Genomic DNA, 13,937 nt, shown 5'->3' on the forward strand with positions numbered 1-13,937 from the left:
AGGGCTAACATTATGCATAGTCTAACTAGGACTGTTTTAAACATTTTTTGGGGGTCTATGCTAAATGAAAAAATTGGACTCTATTCATTAAAAAATTTAATATTTTCATATAATAATAATGTTTACTAAAATACTTTTAACTTGATTTTTGACATTATAAGATATTGTATAATAATAATAATAAAAATTGAGCCCCTTAAGACTATTAAAGAGTTACTTTTCTGGATAAGTTAACATTTACTTAAGTTTTCACATAATAAATAATAACAATAGTGTAGTTAGATTTAGATAATAATAAAAATTGAACCTTTTTAAATTTGAGATTCTATACGGGAGAGTTTTTTATACACCATTCTCCATTCTCCTACTTTCCAGAGTCTAACTATCCCAATATGAACTTTGATCATTTTATGAGTACACAACAATTTCTAGCGATCAACAATTTGCTTCATTCGGTGGAATATTGTAAATCTGTAATTTTACAATAATTAAATTAATCATCAATTTGATAGGTATTCATTAATGAAAGTACATTGCCCAATCAAAGATAAAAAAAAAATCTTCCTAAAAGAAGAATAGGTTAATGACAAAAGTTTTAAATAACATCTTCTTTAAACTGCTTCAAAATTTTACTAAACATTTTTCAATCTTCTATTTAGAATTAAAAGTAAAAAAAAAAAAAACAGTTCCAGAAAGATGAATACAAACGGACATTGAACAAATTTAACTATCTAACTAATATATTTTTATATTATTAAATAATTTAGTAAATAAAATATGAATTGTATATTCCTTTTGATTTTTTTAATATATATTGTTTTAGATTTATTAATTTGTTTTTTTATACTGTGGTTGCACTTTTAATAATTTTTAAGAATTTTGGTAATTTAAGAAATAATTCATCAAATTGTCTTCTTGGTCATGAATCTTGTCATCTCCACTTCACATATACATCATTTTATAACTCATTAGTAATAGATAACAAACATGCACTTAAACTATTAAAAAATGAAAAAATTACACTGTCTTTTGTACAAGTTGGAAGAAAAAATTCAAATATTTCATCGAATTGATAAATATTAATCTCCAATTCTATTATTAAATCACACAAAATATGAATTTTTTTAGAACCAACTGACATACAATCGGTGCAAAATAAAAAACAAAATATTCATGTCTTATAATAATATATGAAATTGATCCGTTAGGGGTAAAATTGCTATTTGCTGCAAACGTTAGGGGTAAAATTACTTCTGGCTATAAACATTGGAAGTGTTATTACACTTTATCCCTTTTAAGTTTGGATCTATTACATGTAAAAAAATTGGACTTACAACACCTTTAGTTGATGATTTAGCAATGCTGTGGTCAGTGGCGAATACATGATTACTTAGTTGGGAGGCCGATTTTACACGTGCGTTTGGTAAATTTTTTTTTTACTAAATCGAACTTGCTTAATTTTTTTTGTATATATGTGTGTTATAATTTGAATGGTCAAGAACCAATTTTAAGTATTAATGTACAATTTCTCAAAATTAAGCTAGATTTCGTTTATTAGTCCTAACATGTAAAAAAAATTGGATTTAGGGAGGGCTGAACATGTAAAAAAAATTAAAAAATTTGATTTCAGATGGTCTATCAGGCCAAAAAAATAATAATTTGGATTTAAGGAGACCTAAGAGGCCAAAAAAATTAGAAATTTGGATTTAACCGAGTATCTAATAATAGGTCCAAAATGTTAAAATTTTGGATTTTGGACAAGCCTAACACGTAATGAGACATATTTAATTTTTTTATTAGTTCAATGCTAGTTTCTAAAAAACAATTTTACATTTTTTTATTTTTAGTTCTAAAATTTTAAAATTTAATTTAGAAATTAAGTTGTTTGAATCTCAAAAATAAGAAATTAATTTTTTAAATGGAAAAGATATAATAAAAATGAATTCAAAAGTGTTATGAAAATAAATAAATTAATAATGGTAATATAGTTTTATAATTATTAAAAAAATAAAATTTAAATAAATAAATATTTTCTAAAATAAATTGAGGGTGGGAGAATTGAACCTAGAACCTTTTAAAAAGAAGTAAGTGTTTTTAACCCTTTCATCTACCTTTAAAAAATAAAATATTAGTACTATATAAAATCTATATAGATATTATGGGATCGAAACTACTCGTAACCATGGTAGTTCTAGCGGTCGGAGGGGTTCCAGCCCCTCCCTGTCTCCGCTCCTGGCTGTGGTCTGTAATATATCTTTTAACTAGAGGTGTCAATATGGGTTCGCGGGTTGTAAACGTGTCGTGTCGACTTACTCAGGTGACCCATTTATCCCAACCCTGACCTAACCCATTTAATAAATGGGTCGACTCGGCACGATTCGTTTAAGAAGCGGGTTGAATGTGTCAACCTGGCTAACCCATTTAATTTTGTAACTCCATACTAAAAAAAATGTTCAACTAAACAAAATGAAAAAGAAAATAAAAACATGCATAATTGCATATGAAAAAATAAAATCCAATATAAACTAACAAAACAAATTCAACAAGATAACATCAAAAATCTAAAATCCAAAACATACAAACAAAATAAAAAAATTCAATTCCAAATAACAAATAAACTAAAACTAAAACATTTAATTCAACTTAAACAACAATATAATTAGTATATTGTTCATTAGTTTTTGATTCAATGCATTCTAACTGCACCTCCATGAATTTGTTACGTAGTTATAGCCTACTACACTACACCACACCATCATCAATCTAATTTTAATATAAAGAAAAGTTTAAAAACTTTTATGATAAGAAATAAAAATTTAGAGACCATAATTAACCTGGTTTAGATTAATAGCCTATTATTTGTTATTTTATATACCAAAGGAATAAAGCATATTAAAAGCAACTACATGGATTCTAGATTAAAGGAAGCATCACTATCCTAGAAAAAAGAACTATTAATAGTCTAGCAGAGTACAAAAGTCGTCAAATCTCATGGTCTCTCAAAATCAATACCTAATTTCCTATAATTTCTTAGGCTCGCAGTTTCGGATAAATGAGTTTAGCCGACTGAAGCTGAATCTCATGGACGGGAACAAGAGGCAAAGGAGAATTTAAGTGGAAAATTAAATCAACAAAAGACTTACTTGTGGCTGGAGACTGAAGTGTTCACTGGATCTCAATGAAGAGAGGCAGTCAGCACAAATTGTTAGGGAAAGAAAGTTGAAAATCTAACGTGTTCTGTAATCTACTAATATATATATATATATATATATATATATATATATATTAGGGTTAAAAATTAAAATTATTTTAATATCCATAAAACTTTTTTATATTTACATGATATATTGGTTAGATGGGTTATATGGACCGTGTTATATGAGTTCGCGGGTTGGGTTGACACGACCCATAGACTCGTCTAAATTATACGGGTTACAATGAATTCGCGAGTCAACCCGTGACCCGACCCGTTTATTTTACGGGTTAGGCGTGTCGATCCATTTATGATCCAAACCTATTTATCTCAACCCTAATTCGTTTAATTTTCGTGTTACGCGAATCGTGTTATCGTGTTGTGACCCATATTGACAGCCCAACTTTTAACAAGTTGAGGTGAGTATTAGGTTCAAGTTGATAAAGTTTCGTTATCCAATAGGTTAAAATATAAATAAGAGTGCCAAAACAGTAAAACACTTCTAAGTATAGGTGTATAATTAAATATTAAAAGCGGGCGGAGACAAATGGGATGACTTGCCACGTCAGAGATGGAAAGAGTATACGTGGCACTGAGAAGCCAAAAGCAAATAAATTCTGTTTTCCACCCCATAATTAATGTTCTTTATTCATAGTAAAATTCCATTTTTTTTTTTTGATAAAATAGTAAAATTCCATTAGTGATTGAATACGTGGCAGTATTTGTGATGGGGAATGAATGCTCCAATGGCTCCACCCCACTCTCTTGACCTAAATATTAAATTTGTTGTTGGAATTTTATTCGTGGATTTAGATCTTTATTAGTTTTGTTTCGATACTTTATTATATCGAATCGGGTTATTTTTTCTGTTGTTCGGACATCAGCTCTCAATCTAATTGTCTATTGTCTATTCTTTATTGTACGTGGATGATTTGATTTCTTAATGAATTGCTTCTTTATGTCAAAAAAAAAAAAAAACATCATCCATTATACCAATTATCATTTTATTTAGGTCATTGTCCAAAAAGTTTGATTGCTCATCTGAACTCTTAAAGTATTCCGATAGTCTTCTCAATTTATATAAAATGTTCAATTAGTCTCCTAAACTTACGCAAAATGTAATCAATTGATTACTCGGTTACAAAAGAAGTAAGTTAAATACGAAATATGTATTGCACGCATTTTAAAAAAAGTAAAACGACCAAAATCAGGTTATTTCGGTTCTAATATTAGATAAGACAAGTTTTATATTTGAGCAAGTAATAACTTCATTTTTAATCTATTTTTGAATTATGTAATAACATTCTAAGATACGTGGAATATATTTTTCACGTTTAACTTACTTTTTTTGCAACTGAGTGATCAATTGATTATATTTTATGCAAGTTTGTAGGGCTAACTGAACATTTTATACAAGTTAAGGGGACTATCAGAACACTTTAAAAATTCAGGGGGTCAATCAAGTTTTTTGGACAAATTGAAAGACTAATGATGTATTAAGGCCAAATTGATACCCAAATTTAATTTTACACTAAATTGATCCCACTTATAAATATCAATAAACAAATTCATCCTTAATTCTTAACAATTCATGTCTCATGGCATACACTAATATTATTATTATTTTTATAAAATACATATTTGAATCCCTGATAAATTTATTTTTCATTAATTAAGCTCTTAAACTTTCAAATGGATACATTAAACTCTTAATTAATTATTTTTAAACACATTAAGCTCTTGATCTTTAAATGGATATATTAAGTCATTATTAAACCCCTATTTGGCACACCGATATTGTGAACAGTTCAAACTCCGTTTAGCATGTATAAATTATTAGGATATCATTGTTCTTCTAAATTAAAATAGTTAAAAAATTATGTGTGATGTATATGTCGATTGACATGTTAAAACAATATTGGTAGTTTTTTTTTTTTTTTGTGCTAAATGGAATCTAAATCACACTTATAATTGGATGGTCCAAAAGGGACTTACAATGTGTTAAAAAAAAATCAATAGATTAATATCTCCATTTAAAAGCTTAAAGGTTTAATGTATTAAAAAATGATTGGTCACAGATTTATTTAAATAATTAATTAAACTGATTAGGAGTTTAAATATCATTTATTTTTTCTTAAAAAAAAAGGAGTTTAAATATCATTTTCCTTATTTTTTTTTTTTCTAATAGAGATCATGTGTTATTAAGATAGGAGATATTTGCCCTACCAAAAAAAAAAGATAGGAGATATTTTCCAAATTATTAGGGAAATTTTCTTTTAAAAAAAGATTTAGGGAAATTTTTCTGATAGGAGATATTTTTCCAATTAAAATTAAGGAAATTTTCTTATTAATATTTTCCTAAAATTAGTAAAATATCTCCTACCTTAATATATCTATTCACATGCTAAACTTTCAATGATTAAATTTTATAATTTTCTAATTCTTTTTAAGATTAAATTATAATATTTCAAATTCAATGATATGGTCTCCCTAAGTTCAACAACCAATTTCAGAGTGTTATTATCGCCCCCTCGTGAGGTCCCGCCGCCTGGAAACCTGACCACCCTTGGGCGTTCTCAGGTAACTACCGGCCGCCCTGGCCTTGTGCGTTGATACATTACAATCGTCTATTTTTCCTTTGAGTTTTTTGTGGTTACCCTGTTTCTATTGATGGGTGAGGAATTGGAAGAGGCCTGGCAAAGGCTTCGATTAACTGAGAATGAGGAAGTTGAAGTGGTGCTAGGAGGAAACGAAATAGTTCAAGAACCGCGAGCTTGACTACAGTTGATTGGAAGATTACTATCAACCAAACCGCTGAATCTAAGGTCTATGTCTAACGCCTTTGCATCTATCTGGAAGACAAACAAAGGATTCAAGGTTAATGAGTGCGGAAACGGTACCTTTATGATTGAGTTTGAGTCTGAAAGGGACAAAGATAGAGTGCTTACGGATTCGCCATGGCACTACGACAGACAGCTAGTTATCCTAGCCGAAATTGGCGAGGTCAACCAAATTTCACAAATCAAGCTGGACTCGTGCGAGTTCTGGGTCCGATTGATTGACGCCCCCCTAAATTGCCGAGGACCAGAAACAATTGCAAAGATTGCAGGGGCAGCAGGGGAAGTTCGATTGGTGGATGAAAATAGCTTACTGAATTGGGCTCATTATGGCCGTGTCCGGGTCACCAAGAATATCACTACACCGCTAATACGAGGTATCAAAGTCAGATGTGGTAAGGGAGAGCCTGTATGGGTCAGATGTAGATATGAGAAGCTGCCAAACTTTTGCTATTTGTGCGGCATTGTCGGACACGTCATGGATGATTGTGAGAAGGACCAAGATGATGGAGTGGGGGAGGATTGGCCGTATGGACCAGAGCTACGTGCTTCACCAATGAAACTTAAATCTTTCAATTGTGGTTTCAAAGGAAAGGCACAAGCAGAGGGACAATGGAGCCAATCAAAGTCGGAAGGGGGTAGTGTATCATCAACAAGACGACAGCTTTTTGTAGCAAACCAGAATCAGTCAGTACAACAGTCTAAGAGCGCCTCAGTCAGCCAGGTTCAGGAAACCAGGGAACCAGCTGCAAGGGCAAATACAGGAATGCAGTTGGTACAAAATGGCTTGAATGACACACCTTACGCTCAGGATGAGGGTGAATCGCAGCTAGTCTTCCATATGGGAAGCGAGACAACCCCTAAAAAGGGAAGTAGAGCAAGATTACCACAACGCAAGTTTAGAATGAAGAAACTGGTGAAAGATAAGAAATTAACACAACAGGAGTGTGAAACCGTGGGGCTAGAGAAAAAGGGCCAGAAACGACCAGTTATGGAGGATGTTGAGATGACCCATGTTGATGAAGGAAAGAGAATGAAGATGCTTGAAGCGAACTCAGACCAGAGGGTGGAGACCGACATTCGGCTCCACCCTATGCCATAAAAAATTTCAGCTGGAATGTGCGGGGTCTGGGCAACCCCTGTGCATTTCGTGCCCTTCAGCAATAGCTGAAAACAAATTGTTCGGACATCTTCTTCCTCATGGAAACTAAACTGTATGAGGGGGAGTTAGCAGGCATAAGGAGAAGCTGTGGGGGATATGAAGTATTCTGTGTACCACCTCGAGGTAGACGAGGCGGCCTGGTATTAGCTTGGAAGCGTGAGATTAAAATTAAGATACAGAACTTTGGTGATCACTGTGTCTATTTCTTCATGCGTAATGAGAACGCAGAGGTCCTCTAGAGAGGGATTGGTTACTATGGTTGGCCTGAAGAGGGGAACAAATTTTGGACTTGGGAGTTACTCAGGCACTTGTCAGAACTCCATGAATATCCGTTACTTGTTTTCGGGGATTTAAATGAAATCTTATACCCTTCAGAAAAGCTTGGAGGGAGAGCTAAGGATTGGTCGAAACTCACTGAATTTGCAAATTGCTTAAATGGCTGTCGCTTACAGGACATCGGACACAATGGAACTACTTATACTTGGTGTAACGGCCGACAGGGTACTGAAAGGGTCCTTGAAAGACTCGACCGGTTCGTGGCTGATACAGAATGGACGACACTATACCCAGGATACAGAGTTGACCACTTGGTCCACTTTGGATCCGATTACTACCTAATTTAGTTAGATACAGAATACAACAATGAGGCCAGGGGAAGAAAACAAAGAGTGTTCCATTTTGAACGAATATGGATGCGTGAAGCAGAATGTCGGGATGTGGTCGCGAGGACCTGGGGATGAGGGAATAAGTCTGAAATGGCATTAACCAAAATCCAAATCGTCACGAACTCGCTACAGCAATGGAGTCGTGATGTGTTTGGCAACATTCGAAAACGCATGCAATCTGTTTCTGATGAACTCCTACAAGCACAGGCACATCCGACACAGTCATATCAGAGCCAGACGAACCGATTGACTGAGGAGCTGGTTGAGTTACAAATTCGAGATGAGATAATATGGCGAGAAAGGGCTAGAAATATGTGGCTCCGTGAGGGGGATAGAAATTCCAAAAAATTTCATGTGCATGCTACCTCCTGCAGAAGCACTAACAGAATTAGAAAGCTACAGAATGAGAATGGGGAATGGGTTGAATCTGAAGTGGAAATCGAGCACTTGGTGGAACAGTACTACCAGAATCTGTTTACAGCTGGGACAATACAGGGAGTCGACGAGTATCTAAGTTATGTGAAAAACAAGATTTCAGCTGCTCAGGCGAATTCACTGTGCCTACCATATAGCGAGGAGGAAATTAAAAGAGGTGTTTTCCAAATCCATCCAGATAAAGCCCCGGGACACGACGATATGTCTTCTCTCTTTTTTCAAACTTACTAGGATGTTGTGGGACCTGATGTGGTTAGAATGGCCCTTAATTTCTTTGATACGGGGGTTATGCCAGTGAACCTAAATCATACTTTTATTACCCTTATACCTAAGGTTAAAAATCCTATGGTGGTGAAGGACCTGAGGCCAATAAGCCTGTGTAATGTTCTATACAAAGGTCATTGCTAACCGACTAAAGGCCACACTGAATACTGTAGTAGGGGAAGAATAGAGTGCTTTTGTACCAGGGCGAGCTATAATTGACAATACAATGATTGCTTTTGAGGTTTTCCACTCAATGAAACATAGGCTGAAAGGAAAAAAAGGTGCCTTTGCATTTAAACTTGATATGAGCAAAGCTTATGACAGAATTGAATGGGTCTTTTTAGAGAAAATGTTAGAGAAAATGGGGTATCCGGAACAATTTATCAAGTTAGTAATGTGTTGTGTTACCTCTACTACTTTCTCTTTTCTGATTAACGGACAACCAAGGGGTTTTGTAAAACCAGACAGAGGAATAAGACAAGGCGACCCTTTATCTCCTTACCTGTTTGTTATTTGTGCAGAAGGGTTGTCTGCCAGGATATTCATAGCAGTCAGTCAGGGCACTATTCACGGGGTAAAAGCGGGGCGCAGATGCCCAGTGGTTAGTCACTTGCTGTTTGCTGATGACTCTATCATCTTTGGTAGAGCCAATATCTAGGAAGGTAATGTGGTTAAGAGAATCCTGGAAGATTATGGTAAGGCATCTGGCCAGGTGGTCAATTTTGATAAATCTGACATCTCTTTCAGCTGTGGAGTTTGTCAGAATGACAGGAATATACTCACTAGCCTATTCGAAGTTCAAGAGGTAGGCCACTTCCCAAAGTATTTGGGCATGCCTACAGTGATTGGGAGGTCAAAAAAGGTTGTGTTTCAGTTCCTACTTGAACGACTGAGTAAAAAAATTAACGGCTGGGGTGAGAAGTTACTTTCTACAAGTGGCAAAGAAATTTTGATTAAAGCAGTTGCACAAGCCATTCCACAGTATCTACTTTCCTGTTTTATAGTACCCCACTCGTTTTGCAGGGAGGTCCAATCGCTGATTAGACGGTTTTGGTGGGGTGGCTCAAAGGAAAAACGTGCGCTTCACTGGCTGACATGGGAAGCGATGTGCAAGTCGAAGGAGAGAGGGAGACTGGGCTTTCGTTGGTTTGAATCTTTTAACCTTGCTATGGTGGCAAAACAGGCATGGAAAATCATCCAGGTCCCAAATAGCTTGTGTGCAAAAGTCTTCAAAGGTAAATATTTCCCTCACTCGGACTTCCTTTCTACCTCCAATGGTTATAATGATAGCTATGTATGGCAAGGCTTGCTAAAAGCTAGAAAATTAATCAAACAAGGACTCTGCTGGAAAGTAGGAAATGGAGAAAGTATTAGCATATGGAAATCGAGTTGGGTCCCTGGGCTAAATGCAAAAAAAACCCTTTACCAAATTTGGAGAGGTGGACTTTGATACGGTAAACAGGCTAATTGATACTACACAAAATCAATGGAACCTCCCGTTGCTTCAGGCCCTGTTCAGCCGGGACGAGGCAATGGAAATCTAGAAATTACCTCTTAGCTGGAGACGGGCAGGACGAAATTTACTGGCCTGCTACCCGGTCAGGAAAATTTACCGTGAAATCGGCCTACTTTATTGCAGAAGGGTTATGGGTGCAGGAAACAGGAAGTGATTCGGCCTCGTCCGCGGATAATGAAAATCGGAGATGGATATGGTCACTAGATATTCCACTGAAAGTTAAACACTTTTTGTGGAGGGGCTGTAAAAATATTTTACCGACATTTGCCCAATTGCGAGGACGGGGGGTGGAAGCCGCGGAGGGATGTCCAAGGTGTGGATGTGGAGAAGAAATGGTGCTACACGCACTCGTGACATGTGAGAAAGTGAAACAGGTATGGAAGCAGTTCTTCGGGCCAGATAAACGATGGAAGGCCAGAGTTACAACTGCTGGTGAATGGTTTGAAGAACTGCTGAAATTCCTACCAAAGGAGAGCTTAGAAACTGTAGTTACAATGGCATGGGTCGTGTGGTTCCAGCACAACCATGCGGTGCATAATCCGGAATCTGAAATTGCAATTGATGTTTGCGAAAAGGTGGCGGAAATGAGAAAGGAATGGAACCGAGCAAAGTTATGCGTATTTTGTGAATACTTAAATATTTTACTCCCTTTCTTATGAATATTATTAGAGCATAAAGGAGTAGAGTATACATAAGTGGGTATTATTATAAATTCAATTGTATTCAATAGGCCTTAATTAAATATTTTATAATTTATAAATATAAATAGATCTTAATAATAAGTATTAATAAAATATCACGAATTATTTTAAATTTATTTTCTCGCATGATATGATATCAGAGCAGAAATTTTTGCTTTTAGTTTCTCTGTTGTTCCGCATTTACTCTTAAAAGAAGAGAAAAACTCTTTATTTTCTTTCCATCTCAACCTTTCATTTTTGAAGTTTTCTCTCTCTCTCAGGAAGAAGAAACATCTCCATCTTTCTATACATGTCTTCAATAAAGGAAAAAAAATACATACATGTTTCCAACCAGACCGCTTAGGTTTCAGATCCATTTTTCATGGTCATCATTTTGTAAAAGATAAATCTAAACTTCAATCTTTTCCTACATCTTCTGAATTGAGGAATACTTCTCAATGCGAACCGAAATATGATTACTCCTTATCTCTCGAGCTACAATTGATAACTCATGGATTGGCCTTGTTAGAGCTCCCTTAACCGGTACTAACTATGTTACCTAGAGTAGAGCTATGCTCTTAGCACTCTCCACTAAATAGAAGTTAAACTTTGTCTTTTGTGACAATTTTACTCCAATTAGAACCTCTCCAAATTATCCATGGTGAAAGAGAGTTGATTTTGTGGTTACTTCTTAGATTTTAAACTCTATTAATTTGATTAACTTTTTTCTAAATGTTTCCTTATTTTAGGGCCCATATTCTGATAATGTGATGATTGTTGACTTTTTTCAATGAGTCCTCAATTACTTTACTTCAGTATCTTTCATTTGCCATTATTGCTCAATATTCATGTAATAATATAAGTGTTTGCATCAATTTTTAATTATTTATATTTTTATATTTAATGTATTTTTTAATTAAATTTTTATTATATAGATAGAATAATTAATTATTAATAACCCATTTTATTTAATTAAATTAACTTTTGTATTGGGTCGTTATCAAATTGGTGGTCTTTTAGCCTTTAACAAGGTCGAAGTCAATTAACAAGCCATTTTTCTACCGAGGTCTTCTAGAAGTTACATAAAGTTAGTGTGTAAGCAGTTAAGAAGTTTATGAGTGGATACTCAAGAAGTGGACATCAACGAGAGGTGGTTACTAAGGTTTGAAGACTATAAAAGCTAAGTTGCTTTTCATTTTCAACGACAACCAATAAAATCCAAAATCAAGCTAAAATTCTGCATAATTTTACTTGCAATGTTGAATTCCAACTTTTTCTGTTGTTTTTATTCCATTTTCTTGCAATTTTCATTTTATACAAGCAAGTAAATTTTTGTTCTTGCAATTTTATATTTCAGCCTTCTTATAATTTTTTGTGACCTTCTTGCAATTTATTTATTTTTCTTTGGCTTAGTTTTTGATAATTCGGACCTTGAGAAGTTAATTCCTTTTATTCCTAACAATCGTTTGAAAGTCAGATTGGCGCATTCCGAAACGGGTACTATAGCATGCTCATAATTTTATTTTCATTCTAAAAGGGCTACAACAAAATTGGCACACCTGGTGGGACTCTCAATCACCATGTCGCCAAAGAAGAATGATCTGAAGTCCAAAGACCCTATTATCAGCAATTTCAAAGAGGAAGAAAGCTTTCCCACCATTTTTTTTTCAGATGGAGGAACTTATAGAAACGACGATGAATATAAATCCATAAGGGGAGGTTTGGCTTTCTATGGAGATTCAGAATTCATCTTACCTTGAAAAGCACTTCAGTACCATTGAGAGAAGTGTTGATGAGTTAAAGGACAAGGTCGACTCAATCGAACAAGATATTAAGAAGATCCTTCAAATATATATATGAGCTTGCACCTAGCAAGATGAATCCTTCTGTAGAAGAGCCCATATTTGTTGTCATTAACTCTTCTCAAAAGATGCATGAGCCTACAATAAGAAAGGCCAACACTGCTATTGAAGAGCCATTATTTATGCCTACTGGCAAAGGTTCCACAAAAAAATCCTTAGAGGCGCCAGAATGTTGCGAATTGCTTCAAATTGAGCATTTCCGACCCCCACCTCTAGAGAAATTTTACAGTACTCCGGGAGTAATACTCCTGACCCATTAAAATTGTTTTTAATCCCACTACATGAGCATGATTGGTGGAAAAAAAAGATATATATACATATGTCATGCATTGACTGGTAGGCAGTATTACTCAAGGAGTACCCTAAAATTACTCTCACCTCTATGGGAAGACTCAACACTTCAAAAGGCCATTAATGTTAACAGGTCTGATGAAGTCAACTGGACCTCAAATTTTTGGGAAACCATAATTCCAATCCTATAATATATGAAAACACATGTTATGAAGGAGTCAATGACTCAGGGGCTACTTTAAAGGGCCCGAAAATAGCATACCTACTTAGAACTCTAAAAAGGTTCTAAATACTTTCTTACTATTGTTGATAATTACACTCAACAACTTAAAATTTTACTTTATAATACAACAATGATTTTTTATGCTATAAAGGCCCTGTTTGGAAATTAGTTGTTAGCTGTTAGCTGATTACATTCTCTGTTAGCTGTTAGCTGATTACATTAGCTGATTTGATTAGCTGTTTGTGTAGACCTGTTTGGTAAAAATTAGCTGATTGATAATAGCGGTTTGTGTAAAAAGACGAATAAGGGCATTAATTTTGGCGCAGGAGAAAAAGGAGTCTATCTATTAGGGTTAAAGAAGTCCATTCATTTTAATATTGCAAAACGCTAATTGAAAAAGCTCATTTTAAGAGCTTTTTCTAAATTAGCGTTTTCATCCCAAAACTCTCTTCCAAACCTCTCTCTACCAAACACTCCAATTAGTGGTTTCAGTGGTCAAACCTCTAAAGTTGGTCAAAACCGCTCTTTTTATCCCAAAACGCTCTTTACCAAACAGGGCCAAAAGCTTTTACTCTATTAATAGAAAATCAATTTCATACTACCATTAAACATATTTGCACTCATCATGGCATTAAGTCTCTTAATTATGAGTGCTCATAACTTTTTTCACACCAAAGGCATTTTCACCAAAAGTTTTGTGCGTACACACCTCAACAAAATGACATTGTTGAGCGTAAGCATAAACATTTACTTGAAATCACTCGTGTACTTTTGTTCCTTGCTTCATTATCTAAACTTTTTTATAGAAG

Source organism: Euphorbia lathyris, chromosome 6, assembly GCF_963576675.1.
Source record: "Euphorbia lathyris chromosome 6, ddEupLath1.1, whole genome shotgun sequence".
Lineage (NCBI taxonomy): Eukaryota > Viridiplantae > Streptophyta > Magnoliopsida > Malpighiales > Euphorbiaceae > Euphorbia > Euphorbia lathyris.